Below are 27,346 nucleotides of genomic sequence, written 5' to 3' on the forward strand. Positions count from 1 at the left end.
CAGATTTGTTCCAATATAAGATCAGGGAACTTGGTTGTCCCCCTCTTTCACCCAGTGGTTATTGGTCAGAGATAGAATAGGGAGAAACATAGAAATGGATTCAAAAGATGCAGGGAGATTGGGTTGGACCAACATTACTTCTCACCACCAGGTGATTGGAAAGAAGTGGAAAGAGCTGAGAATCAACATAAATACATGAGCAATCTACTCAGGGGGATCCAGTCCATGCTGGAGAGTTTGGAATTCACTCTTTACTAATCAGTTACTGCTGACAAGTGTTATTCTTATTTTTACTGAAGGATGTGTGTGGTTATGGAAAAAGAAATATCAACACACTATAATAATAGTATATAACAGAGCACTGTAAATACGGGGTGCTTAACATTCCTCTCCTGGGTTGAGCTGGACAGATTTGGGTTTGATTTTTGGTTAGGGCTGGAAAAGCTAGAAAAGTCACCATACCCTTTTTATCAACCATTTTTATCTGTAGACTAGTGTTTTAAGTGGGACAATTTGTCTGCAAGTAATAGGAAAATGCTCTTCAGCTGGTTTAAATAATATCGAGGCAATGTAGTGTAGGACAAATCCAATTTGGTAAAATGAAGCCAGCAAACAGCATCATTAAGATCATCAATTTCCACTTTCCTATTTTGACAGTCTCAGTATATTCTTTTAGCCCCTGTCATGATCTTAAGATGGCTGTCACATTTGTAAACACCATATGCAGAAAAAACAATGTCTAGTGGAAGAAGTGGAAAAGTGGAATATCATTCTATTTCAGTTGTCTCTCCTAGTTTTAAAGAAAGCCTTTTCCTAGAAGTCCCCTCAGTTGACTACCTCTCACATCTTATTGGCCAGAATTGCAACATTTTCCCTCCATAATCCAATCATTGGCAAAGTGAGGAGTCTATGGTATTTTGCTCAAAGCAAATAAAATCCATCCCCTTGGAGCTGGTGATACTACTGACCTTCTCTGAAGGGCATGACTACATGGAGGAGGATAAAAATAATCAGAACTAATCTAGATTTTGTTAGAAAAGAAGGGAAGCTAATGGTTTTATGTTATGACATCTCCTTTGCCTAGGAAACTGTGAACAATAGAGATGACCTCAAAGAAGTTTAAGAAAGCTCTTCTTAAGAAGTATGCTCTGGGTTCCAAGAGAATCTAAGTTTAAGAATTCTTGTATGTGTATATTTTCTGTAATTATATAATGTTTTCATAATCAGAAAAAAAGTTATTTTTTAAAAATCTTCCTTCAAATTGAGGCCAGCTACCATACCCTTGTGAAGTCTAATACATAAAAACATCTTGTATTTAAAGAGTACGGGGTGGGACGCCTTGGTGGCTCAGTTGGTTGAGCATCTGCCTTTGGCTTGGGTCATGATCTCAGGGTCCTAGGATCCAGTCCCAGGTTGAGCTCTTTTCTTCAGCAGAAGTCTTGCTTCTCCCTCTGCCTGCAACTACCCCTGTTCCTGTTCTCTCTCTTTCTCTCTCTCTCTTTTTTAAAAGATTTTATTTATTTATTTGACACACAGAGAGAGATCACAAGTAGGCAGAGAGGAGGCAGAGGGAGAAGAAGGGAAGCAGGCTCCCTGCTGAGCAGAGAGCCCTATGCGGGGCTCAATCCCGGGACCCTGGAATCATGACCTGAGCCGATGGCAGAGGCTTGGCCCACTGAGCCACCCAGGCGCCCCCCCCCTTTATCTCTCAGACAAATAAATAAGTCTTTTAAAAAAAAATAAAGAGCACAGTGTGATGTATGGAAGTGTAGAATCACTACATCGTACACCTGAAATTAACATAACACTCTATGTTAACTAACTGTAATTAAAATAAAAACTTAAAAATAATAAAGACCTCTTGGAAATTTGAAAAAAAAAGGATTCTTGTATGTGTAGTCAGTTATTGGGAGCTGTAAATGGCAAGCAGGTAGAAAATAATCTATTTCTCTCTTTCCCTCTTTGCCTCTCTCTTTCTCTCACACTTCCTTTCTCTCTCTCCCCACATGGCCTCTCTCCCAAGCTCCCAAAGCATCTTACTTATCTGTATGTATTCATTATCTCTTCCCTATAAAATATATATATTTTTTAATTTATATCAGGTTGGTTATTGTCACCCTGGTCTCAACTGTATGTGGCTTTCTGGCTCCAGCTGGCTACGTTATCTTCTTGGTTTCCTAATTCTAAAGTTCCTAAAAGCTTATGATGATTGACTTAACTCCTATTTTTCTTTCCAGCCGCAGGATGGTAGTCAGTCTTTGCGTCAGCTGAACTTGAACAAGTGCCCACCCTGATCCAATTGTTTGTGACAGCAGGGACCATGGGTTAGGGCAATTCACCTTTAGCAAGGTTTATGAACAGGAAGTGTGAAGGACAGTCACTTGCAAAACATGTCTTATACAATTATGTTCTTTTAAGCTTGTGCAGATTACATAAGAAAAATATTTATAAAGTGAAAACTCAATAAATTTTAATTTCTTTCTTTCCTCCTTCATTCAACAACCTTTTATAAAATATTCACTTTCTTCTAGACATTGAAGTTTCACAGATGAAAAAGACACAATCCTTGAAAGAAGTCACAGCTAGTCATATAAGCATTCTTCAACAGTCATTCCAGAACACTGAAAGGATAAACAAAAGATGAACAGCTAACAGATAACTCAACCTCAAGCCAACACTTGATTTGCGTCTTAAAGTTAACCAGACAAACATGAATGAGGGAGGAAGAGTGTCAGAAACTAATGGAATTGAATGGCCTCTAAAGTCTCATTAACATTTTATTCTTTTTGATTCTGGATTTGTGCATTGTAGCAGTGATGTGGAAAATAGCAAGAAATTTGATTTTAGTGGAGTTTGATAATGACAGGGATTGGGTAGCAATCTGGGTTAAGTTTCTAACTCTTGGTTTCCACTCAGTCATGATCCTCAGGATCATGAGAAGATAGAATCCCACATTGGGCTCCATGCTCAGTGGTGAGTCTGCTTGAGATTCTCTCTCTTTCTCTCTGCCCTCCTGCTCATTCTCTTTCTGTCTAAAACAAAATCTTAAATATACAAAAACAAAATCTCAAAATAAATCTTAAAAAAATAGGGGCTAGAGAAGTAGGCAAAGGCTAGACACAGAAGGACATTTTGGAAGGTCTTAAAGAATTTTTTTTTAATTGGAATAATGTAGGAGTTTCAGATATGAGTAAGATGGAGTAAGCCCGCTCCACATTTGCTATCCCACAGAATGCAGCTATAAAACCTAGACAGAATGCAGGAAGAAGTTTTTGTTTTTGTTTTTTGTTTTTGCAGATTCTAAGAAATAAAAGAAGTTTTATTTTGTCTGTTTTTCAGATTCTAAGAAATAAATGGTAGCAGAAGTTGAGGAAGACAACTGGAATACAAAGTACCATTGAACTATCAGTGAGTTTTTTAAAAAAATATGTTATTTATTTATTTGAAAGAGAGAATGGGGGGGAGAGAGAGAGAGAGAATATGAGGTGGGGAAGATCAGAGAGAGAGAAGCAGTCTCTCTGCTGGGCTGGGACCCCAATACAGGACTCAAACCTGGGACTCCAGGATCATGACTTAGCTAACTGAGATACCCAGGTGTCCCTATCAGTGAGTTTTTCATTCTCTTTCACTCAGTATCCCTGAGCTTGGATGCCAAAGAGCCCAGAATCTGGAAGTGGGGACTGGTATGGGCAGAGAGAACTCCAGGAGAAGCACTCTAGTTTTGGCTCAACTTGTAAGAACTAATTTTGTAATGGCCAGAGAGAATGGAGTAAACATTCCACTAAAAAATAAATCAACTCTCTCCTATTGCAGCCTACAGATGCCCACAAATACCTAAAATTCTGAGGTAGTGGAGATTTCATCTCTGATTAGAGAAGCTGTTGTTCCAAAAGGATGAGATAACCCCAGTTACATTTTTTTCTCTTGGTGTCTTCCACAGCTTGACTCCACATATGTGTTCTGTCACAAGAAGGCAATGGATGAAATAAATAAAGCCTTTCATGTCGTAGGACTAAAAAGAGGAGTTCTGGAAAATAAAGAGGCTATGAGAAGAATTCAGAGAGGGAACAGTTTCAGAAAATGACCCTCAAACTTGTTTGTGAATTCCTAGTCACACCCTGAGCTGTGCATGCAGGGATGCACTGAAACTAAAATATTAAAAATGTCCATATGACTTAAACAAGACCTAGCATATCCTGATACAATATTTAAAATACACAGAATACAATAAAATAATTATCCAATGTATAAAGAAGCATAAAAATATCAACTCACAGGGGGACACAAAATCAATAGATGCTAGAGTAAATGCTGGAATTGTCTGACAGACTTTTAAGCAGCTATTTTGAAAATACTTCATTTAGTTAAGGTGAATATTCTTAAAACAAGTGGGAAGATAGAAAGTCTCAGCAAAGAATCAGAAGGTATAAAGAAGATCCAAATAGAAATTTAAGACAAAAATACAGTTAAAATAGAAGTATAGAATGGGCTCAACAGCAGAATAGAGAAGATGAGAAGAAGAGTCCATACACATGAATTAGATCAATAGAAATTATCAAGTCTGAGAAACACACAGAAAAAAGATTAAGAGAAAAATGAACAGGGACCTGTGATACAGTACCAAAATATTTGGCATTTTACAACATGAAAGTCTCAGAAGGAGATGAGAAGCAGTCTGCAGAAAAAAAAAAAAAGTTGAATGATGGTAGAAACCTCCCAAATTTGGCTAAAACCATAAACTTACAAATTGAAAACAAAACAAAACAAAACAAAAACTGAGCAAACCCCAAAGCGGAAACAAACAAATGAGGAAATGTGCACCCAAACACACTATAGCTAAATTTGTGGAAACTAAAAACAAAGAAAAAAGACTGAGGAAAATGATGCATTACTTAGGGAAACAGCCATTTCAATGGCTGTAACTTTCTCACTGGAAAGCAAGGAGGCCAGAAGGAAGTGAACCATTTTTAAAGGGCTGAAAGGAAAGAACAGTCAATCCAGAATTCTCTATTAACTGAAAAGTTCCTGTAGAAATAATGGCAAAATAAAGTCATCCTCCGATGAAGGAGAAGAATTTGTTGCCAGCAGACCTACTCTAAAATAATCTGTAAAGAAAAATTTTAAGGCAGAATACAAACAACTATATTCTGTCTATATGAAACTCATTTCAAATACAATGTTAAAGTTAAAATAAAGTGGAAGGATGGGAAAAGATCTACCATGTGAACATTAATCAAAAGAACATTAATCAAATCAAAGTAGATCTTGGAGCAAAGAATATTACCAGGGATAAACTGTCAAATGAAACAGTAATAATAAACTCAATTCATCAAAAAGAAATCATAAAGAAGATAAAATGTGTAAACTAATGTGTAAAATAAGTCATCACAATAGAACTTCAAAATATATGAAACATTTTTACAAAACTGAAAGGAGTAGTATACACATCCACAATTACACATTTAGATATATAACCTCTGCTTTCAGTAATTCAACTGCTGCTCTGGGTAATCAATGAATTAGTGGACAGGAAGTCTATAAGGATATAGAAAAAATGAATGACAGCATCAGTCAACTGGATTTTTTTAAATGCATAGAATACTCCAACCAATACAAAAGAATACACATTATTTTCAAGTGAACATAGAATATTCATCAAGGCAGAGAATGTTTTGGGTTATAAAACAAAGAGAAAAATTCAAAATACTTGAAATAATACAGAATTTAATCTTTTACCATAACAGATTAAGCTAAAATTAACAGCAAAGATTACAGGAGACTCTGCAAATACTTGAAAATTAAATAACATGCTTCTAAATAATCCATGGTCAAACAAAAGTCTCAAGGCAAATAAGACACTATTTCAAACTAAGCAAAAATGAAAATACAATATATCAAAATTTGTGGAATGCAGTTAAAGTAACTCATAGAGATAAAGCAATCATGCCATTAAATATTTATATTAAAAAGATCTCAAAACAATAATCTAAATTCATACTTTAAGAAACCAGAAAATGAAAAGGAAAAGGCATCCAAACAAGCAAGAAAGAAAAAAAAAACAAAGGGCAGAAAGCCATGAAATTTTAAACAAAACAATAAATATAATAAAACAAAAAACAGTTTTTTAAAAAAATCAGTACAGATGGTTGTTAGGGCCAATTTAATGTTAACTATTAGGAACTGCTTAGCCAGAGTGACTCCATATTGCTTAGGTAGACATATTGTTGTTTACATCCACAGGCTTCATTTTGGGAATAAACGCCCCACTAGTTCCTGGTATCAGTTCCGGGTATCGATTCCAGGAGTAAACTCCTTAACAATAGAAGCCACGTACCTTGGATCTGCGATTATGCCCTATAAAACCAGTCTGTGAGATCTGGAGGGGGTCACTCTCCTAGGAGGCGGCCCTGGCCAGTCAGTCTGACTTCGAATGCTTGGCATAAAATAAAGCTTTGCATAGCTTTCACTTTGTCTCAGTTTCATTCCTTTGATAACAGACCCGAACAATGCTATATCTCTGTCAAGACTGAAAAAGGAAAAAAGAGATATAAGACATTTACTGGTCAAGAATGATACCTCAAACAGTGCCACAATTATTAGTAAATTGAATTTATTTATTAAAAAAAAAAAAACTTTCCACAAAAGAAGTCTTTGGGTCCAGATAGATACATTGGTAAATTCTACCATACACATAAAGAAAAACTAATACCAACTCAAGACAATCTCTTCTAGAAAAGAGGGGCAAACATTTCTTATTTTATCAAGAGAATATCAAAACCAGACAAATATAGAACAAAAAAAGAAATCAACAAACAAAAATCCCTCACATACATGAAGACAAAAATCAACAAAATATTAGTCAGTCTATACATTATGATCAAATGGAATTTTTCAGAGTGCATGGCTGATTCAATATTTGGAAATCTGTTAAGGTAATTCACTATATGAATAGCCTAAAAAAGAAAAAAAATGTGTCCAATCATATCAATATATGCAGAAGAAACATTTGACAAAATATAGCATCAATCATAATAAAAATTCTCAGTCAACTGAGAATAGATGGTAAGTTCCTTAAGCCTGTAAAGGACATCTATAAAAAATCCAAGAGCTAACATAATACTTAATGTTCCTAAAATTATTATAGAAAGGGAAATGAACTAGAATTGTTCAATTATAGAATAAATTTGGAATACTCACATTACCTGATTTTAAGTCTTACTATATATAAAGCTGCACTGACCATAAATAGCATTGTGGTATTGAAGGGATTTGTGTATAAATTAATGGAACAGAAGAGAATATATAAATAGACCCACACATACATAGCCAATTGATTTTTAACAAAGAAGCAAAAGCAATTCAATAGAAAAAGGATAGGCTTTTCAATAAACTGGTTTGGAAAAAAAAAAAAATGAATGCCCACACACAAGATAAGGAGCTATAACCTAAATCTCACATCTTAAAAAGTAGTAATTCAAAATGGATCACAGACCTAAATGTAAACATTAATCAGTAAACTTTTGAAAAGTTTTGTGACCTAAGGTTAAGCAAGAAGTTACTAGATATTGTCCTCCTTGAAGCATAACCCACGACATTTTTCAAAATGATAAATTGGGTTTAAAAATTATTTTAAAGATTTATTTACTTATTTTTTTATTTTAATTTTTTTAAAATTACAGCGTTCCAGAATTCACTGTTTATGCACCACACCCAGTGCTCCATGCAATATGTGCCCTCCACAATACCCGCCACCAGGCTCACCCAGCCTCCACCCCCACCCCTCCAAAACCCTCAATTAGTTCCTCAAAATCCACAGTCTCTCATGGTTTGTCTGCCCCTCCAATTTCCCCCAACTCCCTTCTCTCCATCTTCCCATGTTCTCCATGATATTTCTTATGCTCCACAAATAAGTGAAACCAAATACTTATTTGAAAGAGTGAAAGAGTATAAGCAGGAGGGGCAGAGGGGAGGGAGAGAGAATCTCATGCAGACTCCATACTGAGTGCAGAGGCTGCCACAGGGCTCAATTCCAGGATCCTGAGATAACAACCTGAGCTGAAACTAAGAGATGGAGGCTTAACTGACTGCACCATGCAGGCAGCCCATTTTTTTTAAATTACTCTTTGAAAGATCCTTTTAATAGAATGAAAAGACAAGTCATGACTATGGGGAAAATATTTAAAAACCACATATCTGACAAATGACTTGTATAGAATATATTTAAAATTCTCCAAAGTCAACAGTGAGAAAACAAAAACCCATTTAATAAAATTGGGCAAACTATCTGCACAGGCTCTTAACCAAGGAGGTATACAAAAGACAAGTAAGTACATTGAAAGATGCTCAATGTCAACTAGAATGCTCATACTTTACTGGTGGGAATGCAACATGGTAGAGCTGCTGTGGAAAAAAAAAATATATATGGGCATTTTGTTATAAAGTTAAACATATAACTTATATGTTTATATATAGTTATAACATATAACTATATATGACACAGCAATCCTATTTCTAGACATTTATCCCAGATTCATGAAACCTTATGTTCACACAAAACACCTACATATGAATGTTTATACAAGCTCTATTTAAAATTGCCCCAGACTGGAAACTCAAATATCTTTCAATGGCTGAATTATAAAAACAAACAAACAAACTTAAATATATTCATATAATGGGATAGATTTCCTCAGTAAAAAAAGAAGGAACTATAGACAGTTTATTGTGGCCGTGGTTCTAAGAATCTATACAACTATTACAACTCACAACACAGTATACTAAAAGTCAATACTACAGAAAAAAATACGTTGAAGATGGATTAAAAGGGAGCAAGATAGGGACATTTTAACCCTCCAGACTTCTAGAATTGCATCGAATGACTTCAGATCTTTTAGCAGGGAGTTGGAAAATCTGTAGGGACTCTTCATGGAACGTGCTTTCCTTCTGTGCAGAGACATGCAGTCTCTGGGAGGAAATTTCCCTGGCTGTAAACTCCATTAGGCAGCCTTCCTCCTTGAACATGATTTTCATCTTTGCCCAGGAACTTGTCCCTCCACTTCCCCTAGTCCCAGCCTTCTGAGCAATGGTGAGTTAAACCAGCTCAAAGTTGTATGAACAGGGAGGACGAGAACTTGGCTGGGCTCAGAGCAATAAACGATACAGATTCCAGGTGTTTTGTAAAGCAGTGACACGTCAGTTAGTGAAAGATACAACACAGTGGGCCTCGGAGCCTGCCCATGCACATGGTGACATGATTGTGTTTTATGGACTGAAAAACAGAGTTGCAAACCATGTGGGACGGGGGAGGTCAGGAAGAATTAGACGTTTGGTTGGATCAACTCCACAGTCTTAAGAGAGACCAAGTAGACAATGATAGCTTTTGTGTGGAGTTTTCTTAAGCCATATGAATTGTAAGACGTGATGTGAGTATGTTTTCTGAGATAATTAGCATTGTATTTATTTACTCACCTGTCACGTAATGAGCCGGTCCCCTGAGCTAGGTGGTAGTGTGATAGACATGGGAAACAGAAGGAAATTGGACCATGAAGCAGCTCAGCCTACAAGGATAGAATCTTGGAGGATCTCAGGGACCAGAGGAACAAATCATTCCATCTCAACAAAAAATGAAGTGGGATCACTTCCTCACAGAGAAGAGGTAGCTTGTTCTGTGATGACAGATAAATTCCCTGTATTCCCTAGGTAGTCAATAAGCATGGTGATTATGGTGATGACACCAGAACTATACAGTCTGGATTTGAATCCCTGTTCTGCTAATCATTCCCTGTGTGATTTTGAGTAGGTAACTTAACCTCTCTGTGCCTTAGTTTCCTCATCTGTACAAAGGGGATAATGCTTGTTCCTATTGCACAAAACTCAGGATAGAAAACAGAGAATGTCAAGTATAGGTACATGGTAGACAACACACGCCTGGCACAGCAAACATTCAACGAGTGTTCTCCAGCTTAATGACCTTGCATTAAAAAGCATCTTCTTTGGAACTACTCTCTCATTAAATTCCAGATTTGCCCAGTTTAGGTAAATAAGGAAACTGGCTTTAGCAGTAACTTTCTCCTGTCTTCATCCCATGGATTAAGGAAGCATTGCTCACCTCTGGGCCTTGATTTCTATAAACGTAGAAAAAGAGAGGTCAGAGGCTTGACCTAGATGGACACCGAGGTTCCCTTAAACTCCAGTGTTTTACCCAGGAAGGGGGAAATGATGCAGGCCATGGCTCTGTAATTCTTAACAATTGCAGTAAGTGGAGTATTTAGTAAAAAGACCAACATTTCCCTCTAGTGGTGAGTTTGGAGCAGTGACCTGCCTTGCATGAGGGATTCTGTTGAGGTTCTTTCAATGTGGGATATATAGGTGGACAACCCAATAGAATGATTCTAGTTGGTAGACCCACAAGCATTTCTGAGTTTTAGTATAGATAATTTAAATTTAGCACATATTAGAAGAAACTTTGGATGAAAGAGTGCATCAAATTTAGTGATTGCATGGATATTATTTGTTTTTAAAAAGTAATGAAATGAGGCAATTTAAAAAACGTTAACTAATACATTTCAGCTTTCAGTAAATAGAGATGGTAAAAGTCATACAAAGGAAGCTTAGAAAATAGTAGTTTTAATTTAATTTTGGTTTTATCAAGGGAGACATGCATGTGTTTGAAAAGCATCAAATAATTACACAAAACTTGTTAACAAAAATAGCAGTTATGCCCTACCCTAGGTACCATCTTGTTCCTGGAGGTAACTGCTTGTAAACTTGTTAACTAACTCTTTGGTATTTGCATCCGTACTTTCCCATGGAATGGTTGTATTTCTAGATCTTTCTGTTTTAGACATTACACATTGACTTCCCAAAACAGAAGATGGGATTTTGCTTTCTTTTATCGACCCTCCCCTGACACTACTCCATCTTTGTCTCTCTCACTTGCCTGCATATTTCCTATTGCTCCATCCTATGCAATATAAGCATCCTATGCTTATCTAGCAATTTTGTTTAGTTCAATATTCAGTATTTCTTTATTATCACTATGCATATGCTACCCTTAGTTGACCCATATAATGTAATGTGATTGTCTTTACTTTCCTACAAAACATGAGGTCAATGAGTTTTATTTGCCTATATTTGGTTAACTCATCTCTGAACTCTTCCCCAGTTGTGCAAACCTCTTTTGAATACAGACAAATACACAAATACCTTAACCATGTAAAAATGTCATCTTCCGAGAGTAAGTCCTTCTTGCCTGCCCTTCCCTGGACCACTGCACAGATCACCCCATTATTTCCCTTCACTCTGGAGATCTATTTTGTCTCTCCTTTGTATTGGGTCACCTATTTGGATCCTGGATTCCATTGTTTCCTCTCTCTTCCTGGTTTATGCCCTTTTTCAGAGGAAGCAAATCAAATCTTTCAGATGGCTTCTGAGAAAGAATACATGACTGGAAACTTTAAGACTTGGCCTTTATAAGAATATCCTTATTGTACCTTCATATGAAATCAATACATTGCACAGGGAGGTCTTAGGGCACAAATCACACACCCCCAACATTTTAAGTGCTTTTTTCCCCCTTTCTTTCTAGTTTCTATGTTTCTATGGAGAAGTATAGTGTTATATTGATTCTTGATCCTGAATGTAAAACTTACTCCCTCCCCTGTGATATCTGGACCCTTGTGTGAAAGCTCATGGAATGTCGGTTTTTGTTTCCCCCCATCCAATATTCTGAAACTTTCTAATGGTGTGTCTTGATGTGGGGTTGTTTCTATGCCTATGCTAAGCCCTTTGAAACAGAAACTTGTGGGATTCAGACTTGGGAGACTGTTTAGTTATTTCTCTGGTGAATGCTTTACTTTCAAATTTTCTAATTTTTCTGGCAGTAATTCCTAATATTCGGATATTGCACCTCTTGGTTATTGTCACATATTCTTTCTGTTCCATTCATTTTGCATCTCTATTATTTTGCTCTATTTTCTATGAGATTTATTGGATTTTATTCTGAAAAGTTTCTGTTGGTTTCTTTTCATTTCTTCTCCCTTATTTTTTCAATTTCTCTATATTCATTCATGCTTCTCATAATTTTGTTGTTCTTTAGGAGTTCCTATTTCATAGCTTTCTGTTTTTGTTTTGTAGATTAAATATATTCTCTTATCTCTTGGAAGATACTAAGGATCGTATTTTTTATTAAGTTCTCTTCTTTCTGTATGGTTCCTCTTTCTTTCAATTTCTCTCTCTTATCTCTGAATTTTATATTAGATGGTCCTTTTCAACGTCAGGTGACCTTAGCTCATTGCTGATTTATAAAGATGGGCACTGATATCTGATTAGAACTTTCATCTGTGTCATTTGGCTTTTTTACCATAGGGAGGCTTAGCTGGCTATTTATTTTTTTATTTTATTTATTTGACAGACAGAGATCACAAGCAGGCAGAGAGGCAGGCAGGGGGGTGGGGGTTGGGAAGCAGGCTCCTTGACAAGCTGAGAGCCTGATGCAGGGCTCAATCCCAGGGCACTGAGATCATGACCTGAGCCAAAGGCAGAGGCTTTAAGCCACTGAGCCACCCAGGCGCCCCTTAGCTGGCTATTTTCATCAGAAATTCCTGAAACCAGTACTTTTAGTTCTGTTCTCTTGAATTAGTCCAGTTCTCTTGAGAGGACTCTTATGATCTTCAGGATGTAAGTGGCTGCCAGCACTCTGAAAGCTGTGTTGGGAGACATCAGGGAGGTCTCTCAACACTGAGTATGTAAACTTGTACTTGTGTTTCCTGTTTTTACTACAGCACTCCCATTTTCATGCCCAACTATGGCTGGTATCTGTCTGTCTTTGTTTTACTTTTTTTTTTTTTTTTTTTTTTTAAGAATAAGTCTCCCCTTTTCTACCAGGTGAATGGAATGCTATATAAACAGAGGTAGAGATTTAACGATCTGATTGTTTTTCAACAGCGTTTCAACCTGTTCTTCTTGGATTTTGCCCCATTTTCTCTCCCATCCTCAGAGGTATGTGATGCTGCCAATTTCTGAAACTTTCAGGAGTTCCGTGGTATGAATCAAGTTGCTTCTAGGATTCCTTTACTACCATCTTAAGAATCTATTTTGTGGGTCTGCTAAGTTAGTTACTACAACTCAGGCATCTGCTTTCCGGCTTCTAAAATTGTTTGGCTCTTCTCTCCTCTTTCTTAACAAATTTATGCCTTTGAAAATAATTTACCTGTCCTTTTAGTGTTTTTATATTTTTTAAGAGGGGGAGTAGGTTGGGAAGGGAGATGGAGTATGCATTGCATGCATAGTGTGTGTTTGTGGGTGTATGTGTTCTATCTTCTTCCTCTAACTGGAAGTCTCATAATGGTTATTTTCTTTTAGAATTTCTCTCTCATTCTCTGGCAAAACATTTTTAGTAGGAATCCTTTTACAGTGTGACTAAAAATAAAAGAAAAAAAAGAAATATTTGAAAGGCAACAGTTGCATGAAATTTCTCTGGGTGTTTTATGAATAATGCCTGACTGTTTGGGGATAAAGTGTGATGCTCACAGCTCAGTGGAGTCATAGGAGGAGAAAAGCATATTTTAGATTTCCCACCATGTGTCAGGCACTGTGCTCCACTCCTAGCAAATGTTATCATGTTTCATTTTAATGCGGCAGTGATTCCATGAAGTAGATGTTATTATCCTTTTTTACAAAGAAAGAAACAGAGGGTAGCCCATAGGCTAAGAAACACATGGCATGTGCATAAAAAATATTCAGCTAAGGTTTCTTGCAAGTGAAGCTCATAGTTTCTCCACTCCAGCAAATTACATTCATTGTGTGGCTGAAGCATGGCAAGGTGACTAAATAGTGCCCAGTTATTTACAATTATCAAAATTCTTTCTTGTCACAAACTCATGCTTGACTTAAAAGGAGAAAAGAGATCGCCTAGAGTGTGGTCTCTGATTGAGAACAAGGCTAACTCATTCTGTGACCTTGGGCACATTGCTTCACTCTCAGGGCCCCAATTTCTACATCAGTAAAACAAGGTCATCAGAATAAATGGTCTGTTACATTCTGATGATCTATCTTGCAGATGGTGAGCTAGAGGTGCTGAGAGCTTCAAGTCAGATGGGAAGTCCAATGCTCGGCCACCCTCTAACTCTCTGTTTATACTCTTTGCAAGAAACTTCCCAACAGATAGTTGGACGGCCTTCCAAATGCCAATGGGCATGAAATATGGGTTTCTCCCAAGTCCCTCTTTAGAACTGAATCTCTGCACATCCCCTTCAGGGACTGCAGGGTCTCCTCTAAGCTTAAGGTAAATAAATACTCTAAAATGTGGAATGGAAATGGAAGTCAAAGGAGTGATTGGGGAAAGGAGGCAGCAAACCCTGGGCCTTTTACCATATGGCCTCAACACTTTTGATTATTTTATGAAAGCATGAGGTGACACATTGGTTTCTTCAAAGCCATTCTTGTACATGCCTTTCAGGGTTCTAACCCATGTGAATTTAGATAATGAAGTAATTGGATTTAATGACTGAAGTAGTGATTCAAGAAGAAGAAGAAGATTCAAATTATTTATAATAATAATTGTTACTGATATGAGTATGATATTACTAAAGCAACTTTAAATTGGTAATAACTTCCATTTGAGAGATGGAAGCAACTATACATATATAATTTTGTTCAAGCCTCTTGTGTCCAGATGAGGAATCTAAGAACCAGAGACACAGTGTGACTTGAGCAAAACTTTGTCTAAAGTTGTGCTAATTATTAATTCAATGTTTTCCCCATAAGACTCCACTGTTCCACTGTTGGTTAGTATTAGCTCCTCTCCCTCTACAAATGCCATAGGGCTGATTTAGAATTATGACTGATATCTATGTGATTGGATATTTACTGATTTTCTGATGACTTGTCTTAATAATGATGTTCCAAACAAAGTTAGTCTTAGGTCATTAATAAGGAAAACAGATCAAAAAAGGCATGATGGGGTGGGTGGGTGGCTCGGTTGGTTGAGCATTTGTTTTCAGCTCAGGTCATGATTGCAGGGTACAGGGATCGAGCCCTGCATCGGGCTTCCTGTTCGGCAGGGGAGTCTGCTTCTCCTTTTCCCTCTGTCTCTCCCCCAACTCATGATCTCTCTCTCTCTCTGAAGTAAATAAACAAAATATTAAAAAAATAGAAAGCATGGTGATACAATCCTGTTTTTAACATAAAAAATTGTCCAACCACAATTATGATGTATTAGTAAATGAAATAAGGCCATTTATGTCATGACATACATATATTATTTTTTAAAGTTTGCTTTCATTCAATAATTTCATTTTATTTTTTCCAGGTATATTATATGTCAGATATTTTCTATGTACTTTAGAAGGATTATCTCATAAATCATCATAATGTGAAATGAAGTAGTTATGATTATTATACCCATTCCCTGGAGCTCAAAGAGGTAGGTGGGTCTCTTAAAGTCTACACATGATATTTGGCAGAGTTGGGATACAAACTCAGGCAGACCTACCCTTAACTCAGGGTCTCTATTGCTGAATTATATCCCCCAAACTTTCCCCCAAATTGAGAAATTTTACATGAAGCACCCTGAAGAAAATATCACACATATTTAAGGGGTACCATATTATTGCAATTTTTCCAACTTCCTCACACTGCTTAATCCAAACCAAATTTTTCATTCATTTTGGTGGTCAGTTGTTTAAGGGTATTTTTCTCCGTATCTTGATCTCTACTTTTTGCTTTTTTGTCCTGTCAACACGGGAGTGAAACTTTTGTAGGAGAGTCATTTGTGAAAACACTAAGAGAAAGCTTATTCCAAACCAACTTATCCCAAAGAATAGCGCATTGTAGTGTCTTATTGATATTCTATCCTCTCATAGATTCTTATATCTTAAAAACTGACTTTTCTCATCTTTCAGTTCCTTCACAAGAGAGAAAAAGTCAAAACTCTGTTTTTTGAAACTTGTGAAAATAGGTAAATTCTTTAGCCTCTTTGTATTTCAGTTTAATTAGTTCAAAATAGATAAAAATAAGATCAAATAAAATAATTCATTCTTTAATAACTATTGGTCATTTGCACAGCTAATTACAATTAAATGTTCACCAAGTTAATAAATTAATTACTTAGAGTCAGAAAGAAAAGGGATGAAAAGTTGACTTAGCCTCTTTATTAAATTATTTGGGGAAGGTGCGCCTGGGTGGCTCAGTGGGTTAAAGCCTCTGCTTTCGGCTCAGGTCATGATCCCAGGGTCCTGGGATGGAGCCCCACATCGGGCTCTCTGCTCATTGGGGAGCCTGCTTCCCTTCTCTCTCTCTGCCTGCCTCTCTGCCTACCTGTGATCTCTGTCTGTCAAATAAATAAATAAAATCTTAAAAAAATTATTTGGGGCAAGTTTTCTTATCATAATTTATAAGTAGTAGAACTATTATCACTGGCCTCCACCCCAGAGTAGCTGGGTGAAAAACACACATGGGGAAGGATAAACTTCAATAACCCCCGTCATATAATTAGTAATAAATAATTGTTTCTTATTCATTTACCTAAACTATTCACCCCCAAGACTGCCTGTGTTTAGTATCTAGAAAGACTGCCTCTTTCTAGACCTTGTTACTAAGCAAGCAGATTGCTTACACAAGGTAAGCAGTTCCAACTGTATTGAAATCATTTGCCTGAAATGTTTTCTTTCCCATTCAACATTGCTTATTTACATGGTGTCGGATCAAATGGAAGAGAGAAGAACAATGTGATTCATGATCTTTCTCCAAGGAGGCAGCTGCAACATAAATGATGTCTCAGGAAACAGGATAATCTGTTTGTGTGGCCACAACTCTGTGATCCCTGACCTGTCTTAATCTTCAGTAGTAGATATATGTATGGCACTTTTGTCCCCAGGTGGAACTGAATGTTGGGAAAAAAAAAAACCCCAAAAACCAAAACACTATTCATCTGGATATTTTTCTTCTATCATTGCAGATAGTTTAAAAACTATTGGTGTAGTTTGTAAGTCTTCTTTTTTCCCATTGGACTTAAGAATTCATATCTCCTGTTTTCTAAAAGTAATAAGGATCTTCCTGAAATCCCATCTCTCTTGAGGATTTGGGATGCTCTTGGGTATCTGCCACAGTAAGAAAACAAGCTGAAGGAATGTGGAAATGTGAAGCCATCTGGCTGCTGGTCCACTTTCACACCGGCTCTAGGGGTCACTGAGAGCCCCCCAAGGGCTGTTGAGACCCAGCTCCAGCAGGAATCATTTGATCTCATTCCAGCAGTGCCCGGACATGTGGACTCAGATACGTGGATCATCTCTAAACACAGTGGTTGGAGAATATTTTAATTGGGGTATTTGAAGAGGGTGTTTGGAAACTGACTTCAGCTCCCTAGAACTATCAAAAGCCCAAGTCCCAAGCATTTTGACTAATATCACATTTCATTATATGTCAACCTTTTTAATTTTTTTTTTTTCTTGAGTATGTGTCAGTGGAAGTTGTGAGCATTCAGTGTGGGAGGGAATTTGCTTAATGTTGGAGGCATAACAATGAATGAATGACACATAGTCCCTGTCTTCCAGGATAAGTCAGCAAATGAACAATTACTGGCAATACAGGGTGATATATTGAGATAGATTCCAGCAGGGACCTGTTAACATTCATTCAACAAGTAATGAGCACGTAACTCTGTGCCATACTCTTTGTGCTAGCTTCTAGTGAACTGTCTTAAGAACTGCATTGGTTTGTTAGGGCTTCCATATCAAGATTTTATAGACTAAGGGGCTTATTTTCTCAGAAATTTATTTTCTCACAGTTCAAGAGCCTGAAAAGTCCAAGATTAAGGTGCTGGAAAGGTAGGTTTCATTCTGAACTTTCTTCTGTTGCCATGTGGGCCATCTCACTGTGTGCTCACATGACCTCTACGTGTGCATGGAGACAAAGGGAAAGGGAGAGCCCTCTGGTGTCTCTTTTTATAAGGACACTAATCCTATCTGATGAGTACCCTACTCTTCTGACCTTATTTAACCTTAATTATTTCCTTAGAGGCCCCATCTCCAAGTACAGCCCCACTGGGTATTGGGGTTTCAACATATGAATTTGGGCAGGGACACAGACATTTGGCCCATAACAAGAGGTGATGAGGATTTATCTATTTAAAGTGCATGGAGGGGTGCCTGGGTGGCTCAGTGGGTTAAAGCTTCTGCCTTTGGCTCAGGTCATGATTCCAGGGTCCTGGGATCCAGCCCAGCATCGGGCTCTCTGCTCAGCAGGAAGCCTGCTTCCCTTCCTCTCTCTGCCTCCCTCTCTTCCTACTTGTGATCTCTGTCTGTCAAATAAATAAATAAAATCTTAAAAAAAATAAAGCGCATGAAAGTGGCCAATGAGAACTCTAGACATAATAGCATCTGCATACCATTGTCAGATAAAACACAGGGCATCCAGTTAAATATGGATTTCAGATTAACAACAAATAACTTAAATTTTAGTATAAACATGTCCCAAATATGGCATGGGATATACTTATGCTAAAAAAAAAAAAGTTCACTGTTTATCTGTAATTCTGTAATGCAAAAAATAAATGTAATTGGGTGTTTTATATTTTATTTGGTAAATTGGTCAGCCCTCAACTGGAGAACTTTTATATATAGGGAACTGTATAGCATAGCCAACCTGGCACATTGAGCAGGAGACATAAGGATCCTGGAGAAACAGTCAGAGAAACCTTGTTACAGTTTAAAGAGTGTTAGGTTGTGAGTCGTTACACTGAACAAGCCCCTTAACCTCTCCTAGCAGAGGATATGGTGAAGTGCACTCATCTCTTTCAACTTTGTTGCCTAGATAGTCACTAAGACCATCCACAATCCAAAGCAAATTGAGATACTCATTTTTGTTCAGTCCTATAGTTATGGGCTGAATTGTGTCACCCTGAATGTTCATATGTGAAATTTTAAATGCTAAGCTTCAGAATAAGACTGGACTGTATATTGACATAGAGTTTTTAAAGAAGCACTTAAATTGTGGTTATCAGGGTGGGCCCTTTTCCAATATGGCTGGTGTCATAGAGGAAGAGAAGATTTGGACACAGGGAAAATGACCTTGAGAGATAGCAGTTATCAAGAAGCCATGCAGATAGGACTTGATCAGACCTTTCCCTTATAGCCCTCAGAAGGAACCAACACCTTGATCCAAGACTCCTGGCCTCCAGAACTATGAGAAAATAAACTTCTGTTGTTTAAACCACCTGCTCCACAGTATTTTTTCATGGCACACCTAGCAAACTAATATGCCTACCTCAAAACATTTTTTAACTGAGAAAAAGGAAAGAACCCTATCATTTCATTCAGTATAAGCATAAAGTACGATATGAAGCCACAGAAGATCCAACCAGAGCTTCCAATTTTGTGATGAGAAGGCTGAGAACCACAGGGTTAAGGCTTCGTCTTAGAGTACATTCTTAGTTCAAAAGAGAATTATGAAGAGCAGATACATTTATAGATCAGGAATTATGGAATACAATAATATTTACTCACTGGGTGAGGAGCAGAGTGGATTATACCTCTAGTGACAAGACTGAATTTGCATATCTATAGACAATAATTAGTTTACATTTCTAGAGGTTATCTACAATTTATAGAATTGCAAAGAGCTTGAAGACTAGGATGAGCTAGAACCAGAGCCTGTAAGAGCAGACTCTGTAAACAGATAAAGCATCTTTGTTTTCTACTGAAATACATTTTTCCTATACCAGGATTTTTGGGCATCAAGCAACATTTGGAAGCAGAAATTCATGATTTTGTGTCTTCAGCACAGAACATTAATGTGGATTTTCAGGTGTGAGGAAGGCAAACAAGACTGTATAGAGACAAGGGGATGTGAGAATCTAAAGGGATTGTGGAAGACCAGAAATGAAGACATCTTTTCTCTGACCAGATTGTATTGGAGAATTTACCCAACTGAGCAATACTAGAGCTGGTAGATTCTGCAATATTGTCTAACCCAATTGTTTCATGGAAACAGAGGGATCTGTGGAGGCATGGTGGTCCAGTCTCCTGATGCTGGGCTGAGATGTATGGGCTGCTGAAATGATTAAGACGCTTCTGCCATGACATTCTGCAGCTTTGGTGTCTGTTACACATTCCTATATCTCTTCAAAGTGGTACACAAAATGGGCTTTAACCGGAAAGATCAAGTGAGAAAATGATGGGAAAGTGGATGAGCCACACCTATGTTCTGGTCACTTGAATTCCGGGATCTGGAATACTGTAGGCTCTTATTAAATGCTCTTAGAGTGAATGACACTGGTGGGGCACCTGAGAGGCTCAGTCAGTTAAACTTCTGACTCAGTTTCAATGCAGGTCGTGATCTTGTAGTGTGGGATTGAGCCTCATGTTGGGCTTTGCTCTCAGTGTAGTCTGCTTCAGATTCTTTCTCCTTCTTCCTCTGCTCCTCCCTTCTCTCTCTCTCTCAAATAAATGGATGAAATCTTTTAAGAAAAAAAAAGAATAAATGACACTCATGAGTATTTGATTACATATCTTTAACATTTTTCAAGAGCTTGGGATCTTGTTGGTGCGTAGTGGTGGCCTTGAAGGTGGAGGTGGGAGGGAATGGTGAAAGAATAGGGGCACAATTCAAGAGCCAGATGACACCTTTCCCTCCTCTGACCACTGACATCCTTTATTTCTCCTGCTGTGGCAGGGGTTCATCTTTGCATTTCACCTTCATGTTGCATTTTAGCTTCTACTTGAACTGTGTCCATTTCCTTAAACTGAACCAGTATTTCACTTCCTTACACAGAATCCATACTATTATCTTTAAATGTTCTTTATACTGAGTACTTGTTTATATGCTACTTAAATGAAATCAATGCTCAACCTAAGCACAGAAGTCTACTTAAAATGAATCAATACAACAATTCTCATGCACTTAAATTATTCACAGTATGGCTAATTTTTCTATTTTTTTTCAATGGAAAGGCCCAGCTCTGTGGCCCTTTAACTGACATCTGGAGGTCATAGAGTTGCCCATGACCCTGAGGGTTTAGTGAAATAAAGCTGGGTGGAAAACAGTTCTCTTACATAAGATACATAAGTTACTTTTAAGATGACATGATAGCTCATGAAACTGGTGCCATTTCCCTTATTTTACAGATGTTGGACCAGGCTCAAAGGGTGTGAGTGGCCTGCCCAAGACCATCTTGCTGAGTGTAGGAGGTAGAGTTTGAAGTCAGGGCTGTCTGACTCATGTCTCTGATGGTTGGTTCTACAGCCCCTCCTGTCACCCCAGCTCTGAAAGCTTGTCCTGTGTGAACGGGCTGTGAGTGAACTAAGTAAGTAAACAACACACATAGAAAAAAAAAATGACACAGATGCAGCTCCTGGAACCTAGAACAATGTCTCTATCCAATCATTCTCTGGAAATTGCAGCAGAGGTCAGCAGTTTGTCCAAAGCATATACCAAAAGAGAGGGGTAATAGGACCTATTGTAGAAGACTATTTTTTTTAAGATTTTATTTTTATTTATTTTCTTTTAAAAAAATATTTATTTTTTTAAATTTTTTTTTCAGTGTTCCAGAATTCATTGTTTATGCACCATACCCAGTGTTCCAAGCAATACATGCCCTCCATAATACTCACCACCAGGCTCACCCCATCTCCCACCTCCCTCCTACCCAAAACCCTGTTTGTTTCTCAGAGTCCACAGTCTCTCATGGTTCATCTCCCTCTCCAATTTCTCTCAACTCACTTCTCCTCTCCATCTTCCCCATGTCCTCCATGTTATTCCTTATGCTCTGCAAATAAGCAAAACCGTATGATAATTGATTCTCTCTGCTTGACTTATTTCACTCAGAATAATCTCTTCCAGTCCTGTCCATGTTGATACAAAAGTTGGGTATTCATCCTTTCTGATGGAGGCATTATGCTCCATAGTATATATGGACCATATCTTCTTTATCCATTCATCCGTTGAAGGGCATCTTGGTTCTCTCCACAGTTTGGCGATTGTGGCCATTGCTGCTATGAACATTGGGGTACAGGTGGTCCTTCTTTAGACTACATCTGTATCTTTGGGGTAAATACCCAGTAGTGCAATTGGAGGTTAATAGGGTAGCTCTATATTTAATTTCTTAAGGAATCTCCACACTGTTTTCCAAAGTGGCTGCACTAACTTGTATTCCTACCAACAGTGTAAGCCTGTTCCCCTTTCTCCACATCTTCTCCAACACATGTTGTTTACTGTCTTGTTAGTTTTGGCCGTTCTAACTGGTGTAAGGTGATATCTCAATGTGGGTTTTTTTTTAAAGATTTTATTTATTTATTTGACAGACAGAGATCACAGGTAGGCAGAGAGGCAGCCAGAGAGAGAGGAGGGGAAGCAGGTTCCCTGCTGAGCAGAGGGCCCAATGCAGGGCTTGATTCCAGGACCCTGGGATCATGACCTGGGCCGAAGGCAGAGGCTTTAACCCACTGAGCCATCCAGGTGCCCCTCAATGTGGTTTTGATTTGAATCTCCATGATGGCTAGTGATGATGAAGATTTTTTCATGTGTCTGTTAGCCATTTGTATGTCTTCTTTGGAGAAGTGTCTGTTCATGTCTTCTGCCCATTTTTTGACATGATTGTCTGTTTTGTGTGTGTTGAGTTTGAGGAGTCCTTTATGGATCTTGGATATCAGCCCTTTGTCTGAACTGTCATTTTATTTATTTATTTGAGAGTGAGGGAGAGAGAGAGAAAGAACAAGGGGAGGGAGAAGCAGACTCTCCACAGAGCAGGGAGTCCAACATGGGGCTCAATCCTAGGACTCTGGGATCAACCTGAGCTGAAGGCATATATTTAACCAATTGAGCCACCCAGTAACCCCTATTGCATGGTTTTGACTGACCCATTCCTATCACTCTGATCAGGTGGCTAAAATATTCTCTTTGTTTAACAGGACCCCGATTCTCAACTATAATGATGATCGTTTTTTAACTGTTTACTCTGGGCCAGGCACCATTACAAACACTCTGTCTGTATTAACACATTTAATTCTTCTGTGGGAATAGATGCCATCATTATTCTGCCTTTATAGTTGAGGAAGCTGACACAGAGAATGGCCATTTCAATTGTCCAAGGTTTCAGTAAATGTTGAGCAAAAGCGGCGGGGGGGGGGGGGCTAGCTCAGGTAGATCAGCTCTAGAGCTCATGCCCATAGCCACCATGCAGAAATGTTGAATAACTTGCTTGGGGTGGAGAGGTTGGAGCAAAGAGAGTGGTAGAGATGGTCTGTGTCAAGTCTCTGGCTTCAAAGTCTATGCACTTTTTATTGGGTTACCATTCTAGATCACATAAGAATACAAGTTTGGAGTCAGACTAGTTTTCTCTTTGGTCCCTGTGTGGCCCCAGACAAGTCTCTTGATCTCTCTCTGCCTGATTTTACTCATTTGTTAAGTGAAAATGATCATGATTCCCATTTCACTATGTTCTTTAAAGATTAAGTGTGATGCACTACATCTGTGACTAATGAAGTACTATAAGTTGGCTAAATAAATTAAAAAAAAAAGATTAAATGTGATGCTGTGTGTGAAGGCTTGGTAAACTACCTGCCATATAAAACAGTAAATTTTAACAGCAATCATTTTTTAAAATTTCAGTTTACATTGCAAATTTGTGTTTGTTAAGTTATAGATATTTTCATTAAAATACGAGGTATCTCAGTGTAGTGGAAAGTGTAATGGGAACTTCAGGTTTGGGTTTACTCCTGGCTCTGAGAAGGATATGTGGATAAGTCTCTCTCTCCCTCTCTGTCTCTCTGTCTCTCTGTCTCTCTCTCCTCTTTTGGAAGAAATGGGAAATTCTAAAAAGCTATGTTTGTGGAAGAAGGTAAAACAAAAGACATACAGATCATCTGGGGCACTTGCTAAATGTCAGAGGCTAGACAGAGCAGATGCATCGAGATGCTGGGGTGGGGTCTGTGCAATTAATCAGGTAAGAGTAGAATACTCAGAACAGATATGAGAGGAACAAATGCACACTAGCTCGACCAGAAGAAGAGTTTCTTGAGATTTCCAAGCTTTCTAACATAAGAAACTATATAGAAATGTGAGTAAAACATGTTGATAGAAACAGACATTGCTTATCAAGTCTCTTATGCATACATTTTTTGAGGTACTAGGAAAGGTACTTTATATAAATGGCTGCTCCTGATATAATATTCATTACTGTAATTATTAGCACTAAAAGCAAAAGTTTTCCTGAAGCCAGCTATGATGGGTCAATTTGCTTAAGCACCAGTTGTTCATTTACAAAGTGGTAATAGTAACTTATTTTATGGATTGTCAGTTGAGATAATAAATAGGAAGCACAGTTTCAGGGATATCATAGGGGCTCAAAAACGGTAGTATCATTTTTACTATAGTGATTGTTTCCTAGATAATAATCATCCCCAAAGTCCACCAAGTGGTTTGTCATGATGAAACCTGCTGCAGCTTGGGTAGATGGAAAACCCAAACAACTCTTGTCAACAAGACCTCAGATGATAAATTAAGATGAAGCCAGTGGATCTGGTGTGATGGCTTCTTGGGAGCTCATCTTGAAGTGCTTCGGTGAGGTCTGTTTTGTTTTGCTCTGTTTGGGATCATTTCTTTTGCCACTCCAGCTATGTAAAGATAATAATCGTACCAATAGAACTGGTGACCTTTCACCCTCTCTCCCTTTGATAAAGTCTCATTCTCTAGGAAAACTATGACAAACGTCTCTTCCTTCATCCTCAGTAAACTAGCAGATAATCTGTCTATTATGCTTAATATCCTCTTACTCCACAAGTCATTGGTATTTGGTTTGGGTTCCTCTGAATGGGGTGAACATTATATCTCTAACCTATGAAAAGGCTTTGCTCCTTTGCAATGTTGGTGGAGCTAAATTTGTTTTCACAGCTGGTTGTACTTGGAGAAGGGGTTAGCCGCCGTCTTGAAGGTTCTACCACAGCAGTTCATCACCAAGCCTGCTGTGTGGTGGGGGCTTTGAGCTGTTAACGGGAGGCATGGAGGGAAGTCTAAATTAATCATTTATGATTTATTTATTCTTCTTCCATCATGGAGTAAAATGAGCAGATGCCAACATTTCTAGGGCCAAGACTGTCTACATGATGTGATGTTTGATAACTGACTCCTAATATTTATCTGCCAACAGGACCAATCTGCGGGACTAATAACAAAACCATATACTTACAGACCACTTCACAATTTACAGCTTGGTTTTCCTATTCTTGGCCTCGATAGATTCCTGTAAAAATCCAGTGAGTTAGAGGCTGCGTTCTTTTACATCACCATTTTATAGGTGAAGATAAAGAAGCCCAGAAGTGGGGCGCCTGGGTGGCTCAGTGGGTTAAAGCCTCTGCCTTCGGCTCAGGTCATGATCCCAGGGTCCTGGGATCGAGCCCCACATCGGGCTCTCTGCTCTGCGGGGAGCCAGCTTCCTCCTCTCTCTCTACCTGCCTCTCTGCCTAGTTGTGATTTCTCTCTGTCAAATAAATAAAATATTTTTAAAAAAAGCCCACAAGTGGCTATGTGGCTTTCTTGAGGTCACACAGCTTGTAAATAGCAGGTGAGCATCTTGAGTTTCTATTTCTCCAAACCCTAAGACCTATACTATTTGCATGACTACACTGAAGAAGAGACATCATATGGAGGGCTTCTGTGCCACTGAGGTGTCACTTAAATTCCCTGACCCTTCTTTCCAACAAGGCTCACTAATCTGCCATCAAAAGTGCCCCTATTTTTTTTCCCATTTTATTTATTTTTTCAGCGTAACAGTATTCATTCTTTTTGCACAACACCCAGTGCTCCATGCAAAACGTGCCCTCCCCATTACCCACCACCTGTTCCCCCCACCTCCCACCCTTGACCCTTCAAAACCCTCAGGTTGCCCCAACCTCCCACCCCTGACCCTTCAAAACCCTCAGGTTGTTTTTCAGAGTCCATAGTCTCTTATGGTTCGCCTCCCCTCCCCAATGTCCATTGATGCAAAAATTTCAGTCGACCTAATAAGCTCCTGTGTTGCAGTGAAAACACTCGGTTCTCAAGATGTAGAGATAAACTAAGACAGAGAAACTGCCTCCAATGGAGGAACATTTCCACTAGAGCTGTCTATCCAGAATGATGGCCACTAGCCACAAGTGGCTATTTAAATTTAAATGTAATAATATATTCATTTCCTCAGTTGCACTAGTTACATTTCAAGTACATGTATTGCACATCACTGAGAGTTATTTGGCATAGCACTGGTCTAGAGGAAAAACAGGTAGTTAGGCCCAAGGAGATATCTATCTACTAAAGGAAACAGGCTTAAAATGCAACATTATATTTGTTGTGAAACCTGATAACTTTCTCCGGTAGCACCCATGTTGAAATTCTTTTGCAGTGTGCTAGTGAATGAGACGACATGATTAAGTATTCATTCAATCAATAAATATTTGAATAGCCATTATGTGTACCATTCTGGGTGCTGGGAATATACTGGTGAAAAATATAGATGAATTCTGACACACCAAGGAGAATCAAGCAATTAAAGGAAAAATGAACAAGAAAATATTATGTGTTATTGATTAGGGATAAGTAAGAAATGAAAATATGCTGCTGTTTTAAAGAGTGACTGGCTGTGACCTGATGAGGTAGCTTGGAAGATGTCTCTGGTAAGACAATATTTAAGCTGAGATCTAAATGGCAAGAGGGAATCAGCCATGACAAAATTAAGGGAAAGCACCATAAACAGGAGGGAGAGCCCAAAAGAACATTTTTGATGTGTTCAAGGAATTTTATAAAGGAGATCTTGTCTGGGGTATAGTTTAAAAGTTAGAAAATAGCCTTAGATAGTGAAGAAGGAAAGGGTGACTAGCCAGAGTTAGGAGTTTGAATTTATCATAAGGCAATAGAAAACTTCTAAGGTAAAAACATTAAAGTAGGAGTATGGCATAATCTGGTATATAATAGAAGGAGTGGCTCTGCCCAAGATATGGAGAACGGATTATAACAGGGTAAGAGTGAAGACAGGAAAAGTAGTTGGTAGACTATTATAGCAGTTGAGGTGATTTAAAAAAAATGTAATATGGACCAGGGAGCAGCCAGGAAGGGTATAGAGAAGTCAGTTTGGGGCTATGCTTTAGAAGTAGAGTCACTCAGATACACTGACAGATTAGATATAACAGAAAGAGAGAATAGGAATTAGATGTTGAATTTGAGCAGTGAGGTAGATGGTGGAGACATCTACAATGAATAGGAAGATTGGTAGATGTGCAAAAAGTGAGGATCTAAGGGAAAATCAAGAGAGAATAGAGTTGTTTGAGGTGGATATTAAGCATCCAGGTAAAGATATCAAATCGTAGTTGTATATGTGAAT

Source organism: Meles meles, chromosome 2 (assembly GCF_922984935.1).
Source record: "Meles meles chromosome 2, mMelMel3.1 paternal haplotype, whole genome shotgun sequence".
NCBI lineage: Eukaryota > Metazoa > Chordata > Mammalia > Carnivora > Mustelidae > Meles > Meles meles.